The sequence below is a fragment of the Cucumis sativus genome, chromosome 3, assembly GCF_000004075.3.
Source record: "Cucumis sativus cultivar 9930 chromosome 3, Cucumber_9930_V3, whole genome shotgun sequence".
Taxonomy (NCBI): domain Eukaryota; kingdom Viridiplantae; phylum Streptophyta; class Magnoliopsida; order Cucurbitales; family Cucurbitaceae; genus Cucumis; species Cucumis sativus.
Genome location: NC_026657.2, coordinates 4,241,186 through 4,246,519, shown reverse-complemented (window position 1 = coordinate 4,246,519; position 5,334 = coordinate 4,241,186).

Sequence of the window (5,334 nt, the reverse complement as noted above, 5' to 3'; positions counted from 1 at the left end):
GAAAAAATTAACAATTTAGTTAAAACTTTTTGATAGAATCGATTTAAGTCAATTGACATATTTTTCGGGGAAAAAAGCTAAATTGAGAAACGTTACTTGCACGAAGAATCCAATCTCCAAAAATTATACGTGGGGAATCCCTACCCTGATCCTCGTGAGAAATAATGTAGGGATTGGCAAATGAAACGGGGAGCGAAGAACCCATCCTTGGGAGTGTGGATATCTCTATTTTTTTTTTTTTTTTTACTATAGGTTTAGTCAACAAATTAATAGTTAGAAATGTATGTGTTAAGATATAGTAGTAGTGCCTAAGCTACATTATACTTGTAGTGATAGATGAATTAAGAGAATATTGTAATGTTGCACACCTACTCCTTACTCTGATATTCCTTCCAGAATCACAATTAATATTAACTTTCTAAGACACCAAATTAACACCAAATTATTATTTATATTATCTTCAATAATTTTGATGGAATTTAATTATCTTCCAATCTTATCATTTTTGTGGCTTTTTAAGTAGATGTAATTTTGCAATCTTGTCATTTTACTGCTATGCATTACAATTTTTAATTTTGTCTTTGGTTTGTTTGTTAGTGAAGTTTTAGGATGAATTTAATTTAGCATTTGAGGTTTTTTCTTTCAAGATAAGCTTAGGAAGAGCTTCTTGAATTCGCTGTTCACGTGTTGACTTGCATGCATCCGCATGCTAACAACATTCAAGTGAGATTGATCATTCTATTTGTGGAGTGTTTAAATTTAGACAAGAATTTCATTATTGTTTCAAGATATTTGATTTGTGATGCCATTTGTGCCTAACCTAATCCGGTTATAATCGATGGATTTGAGAGTTAGTGATTGAGAATTAGAGGTTCTCATCTTAATAAGGATTGTAATTCTAATTCATTGTTGAGATATTTAGCACATGAAATAAAGTTGGTTTGATATCAACAAAAGTTAGTCAAAGATTGCATATTACCCTAAAGTTTCAAGCTTATGGTACATTTTGCTAATTACAAATAGAATTTGTGTGGAAAAGAATTTTTATCAATAGGGAGAGAGATAATTGAACGTTTGATTTGGATTTGAGATATTGATAAAGATTTTTCAATTCAATGATTCACTTTTTTTTTTTTTGAACAATTGAGGTATTGATAAAGATTTTTCAATTGAATGATTCGTTTTTTTTTTCTCAATTATTGTTCAATTGGAAAATATAACAAAAATATAATAATATTCTAAAATTTCATGAATATTGATGAACATAAATAAACCATCGAATTTATTTTTGGTATAATTTTTACTGTGAATTTTTGTTGGCATGAAATCTTGGTTATGTTTTAGTATTTTGATTGGTTGATACTATTTTAATTTTATTTAATATATGCCTATATTAGAAAACAAAACCCCATAAAAATTTGAAGAAGAAAAAAAAAACAAGCAAAAAAAAAAAGCAAAAAAAAAAAAGGTTGAAGTTTGAAATTAAAGATAGAATATTGAGTGTGCTGTAATAGTTTAGATTCAAATCTTTTGATTTTAAATTATCAAATCATACCTTCCATTGAAAATAAATAAATAGAGGAAATAACTATTAAAAATATCTAAAAATATAAAAAGTTTCATTATAATATATTTATAAAAAAAGTCCTAAATAAATTTAAGGGAAGGTGTATCATATGATAAATATATTTAGAAAAAAATAGTCCGCACCATCCATCTTTTTTTGTATATTATGAATATGATAAATATGACAAGTAATTAATGATACTAGACAATTATCAAACGACTATCAAATAGTTATCAGAGGGCTATCAAAAGGTTATCTACATTCAAATTTGTTACTTTTTACAATTTCCAAAATGTAATGAGATAAACTCTATTATCATAATTGTTTTTGCTATTTTTGTGAATGTCCCTAAATTTAAATAGATATAACTTAAATTACCTAATAAAACTAGAGACAATAAAGAGAAAATCAAAGTCTTATTAACCAGAAATAAAGAGAAATTGTAAAAAATAGAACATTTGACAAAAAATTTACACTTCATAGAAAAATCAAGTGTAATAAATCTTGTTTTTAAATAGTTTTGTTCAAGTGTAAATAGTTTGTTAGTTTTTCTATATTTTTAAAAACAAAAAAAAGAGTTTTTTTTTAATATATAAATGTAACAAGCCGAAAAAATATTTACACTAAAAAAAAGAGTTTTTTTTTAATATATAAATGTAACAAGCCGAAAAAATATTTACACTATATAGAACAATTTTGAAAACGAAAAAAGCCAACAAGCTCACAATATGGAAAATACAAAAAATGTCCTTGTCAATACGCGATTAATTGACCACACACGTGTATGTAATTTTTCTTCTAAACGATCATGATAGGCGATTGTGAAGGAAATGATACACTATTGAGTACCAAGATCTAAACTATTGTGTACCAAATCTAAACGATCTTGGTTTACGATTGTGTTCCAAGATTATTTATATTTAATACAAGATCGTGTACCAATATCTTTTATATTTTGTACACGATCTTGAAACAAGATCGTTTAGATCTTGGTATATGATCATTTAGATTCGGAAGAGAAAAAATATGAAAGGTGATGAAGATCGTTTACCAAGTGGGAATTTAGAGAAGTGAAAAAAGAAAGAAATAAAAATATGAGAGCTGACGAAGAATGAAGAAATTCTAGAAGAGGACATGAAAAAATATTCATAAACAAGAGAATAGGTGGAAAAAAAAGAAGAAAAGTAATAATATGAAAATGGTATAAACAAATTGCAAAAGAGAAAAAGAAAAAAAAATCTACAATATTTAAAGGCAAACCTAAAAATAATGAAAGTACCATGAACTTTAAATATTTTAATATTTTGACGTTTCGTTATATTTAGAAAAATTAACTTAAAAAAAAATATAAAGATTAAACATAAAACATGGTTGATGCAAATATAATATAAATGCTAAAAATGCTATCGTATAATATAAATAATAGAAATGATATCATATTATATAAATAATGAAATGCTAACTTGTTTTAAAGTCATTAGAGGTTTATTTACTAATTATAATTTATGATTATTGATAATTTTTCCAAAATATCTTTCAGAATAGAAATTTTATTGATATGTTCTTCAAAATTTCAATAAAATTAAGAATTCAATCTTTTAAAATATTTTTATGTGGGACATTTTTAAAATTATATAATAAATTAAACTATTTACAAGTTATAATAAAATTTTGGATTATATCAATGAAAGAAACATATAGACTACTATTGCTGTCTATCAATGCCACTGATAAAATCATATCAGTGTCTATCAATCATAAAATCTGAAATTTTGCTATATGTTGTATATATTTTGTGAAATGTTTTTTTTTTTTGACAATTTCCCTTTTTATAATATAATTTTTTATTTTAAAATTTAAATTTTACATATAAAAAAAATATAAAAATATTGGTTTTCAAAATTTAGACCGTTTGAATCATAGAATTCAAAAACAATATTTTAGATATAGTCTCTCAATTATATGCATTGTAAGATTATGCAAAATAAATTTGACCAAGAATGATTTTTTTTAAGTACCCTAAATGAATAAAAACACGAGTTAAGTAGATAAAACCGTTGAAAATATATATTTATGAATATAACAAAATTTCATAGATCAATAGACAATATAAACACGGATAGAAATCTATTGATCTGTTAGTATCTGTCAACATCTATTTGTTATATTTTGCAACATCGGAAGAAAAAAAACATATGTAAAAGTGCTCTTACCATTTTTTTTTTAAATAAGAATGAGGGAGAATACATTTAAAAGAAAAATGAGAAAAATTATTTAAAATAGAAAAATGGTTGAAAATATTTTTAAATATTTTTTCATTTTACTATATTTATAAATAAATAAATAAAAAACTATAAAATTTGGAAGAGATGCTTACTTGCTCAAAGAAGAGAGAAACAAATGAAAAAAGAGAGAAAAATACGAAAAGAAAAAAGAAACAAAAGTAAGAGAAACAAATGGAGGAAATTTTGATTTAAATATTTAATTTTGAATAAAATAATATCTCAAATTTAAATTACCGATAGAACAAAACGTATTTCACTATACCAAAGTTTTTCTACACTGACGATCTTGAAAAAAATAACATGGCAGTAGAACAAATTTGTTTAAAGAATAACATGTGAGACTTATTTACAAAATTATTATCAACTTTTGAAAGATTGATGCACAAGATTGGAATATATGAAATATGTACAATTTCTTCTACATTGAATTTTTTTCCGTTAGATTTTTTTCCAGTAAGATCTTAATGAGACATATTTCAAATAGGTAATGAGCATCTAAGGAGAGTATTATAAATATTAGTAATATATATAGATTCTCCGTTATACTTAGTGTTCATTGTCAAGTGTCAAATCCTCCATATTTTACTACACTGCCTTAAAATTTCAACTATGACCATATAATCTTCCTCATGCTTGTCAAATCATCTATAAATATTGCAATTTTTGGAAGACTCACATCAAAATTTTCAAATAAATGGAAGAAAGTGGAATCTTTTTTATTTTTGTTTTTAAATTTCTTAATTTAATTTAATTTATTTATTTTAATATTATATTTTTTCGATTTCCATATTTGGGTTGTACCTCACGTTTACAACAAAAATATGGTTTAATTAATAACTTTTTTTCCCTTTTAAAGAAAATCATTAATATTAATGATAACTAAACAAAATTGTATAATAATGTTGATTTATTATAGGTGCATTTTTTAAAATAGCAAAATAAACTAAAACATTTAGTAAAATTTTGGATTCTATCACTATAGTATATCAATTACTATCAGTGATAGAATTTGCTATAGGTTGTAAATATTTTGTAAAGTCTACTATTTTTTAAAATTTCTCTTTATTATATGATAAAAAATCAGACTTAGAACCAATTTTTTATGGATAACATTTTCACATTTTTCACGAGTTTGTCATCAAACATGAGGGGTTGTATTAATAATCTATATTTTAAAAAGTTGATGAAATATAAAAAACAAGTAAACTTTAGAGGTTTTTTCGTGAATATAAAAAATTGACAAACTATTTACACTCTATAAAATAAAATCACTAAAAGATAAAATTAATTGCACTTTATTTTTGATATGAAGGGTAAATATTTTGTAAAATATATATTTTTTTCGATAATTTTCCTTAAACTCTTTGACTTGTTTAATTTGTTTCTATACTTATTTTTAATATATTTTAAAAATAAAAACAGTTAAAATATTATTATTATTATGTTTTATATTGATGTTCAACAATTTAAATCAAGCCAATT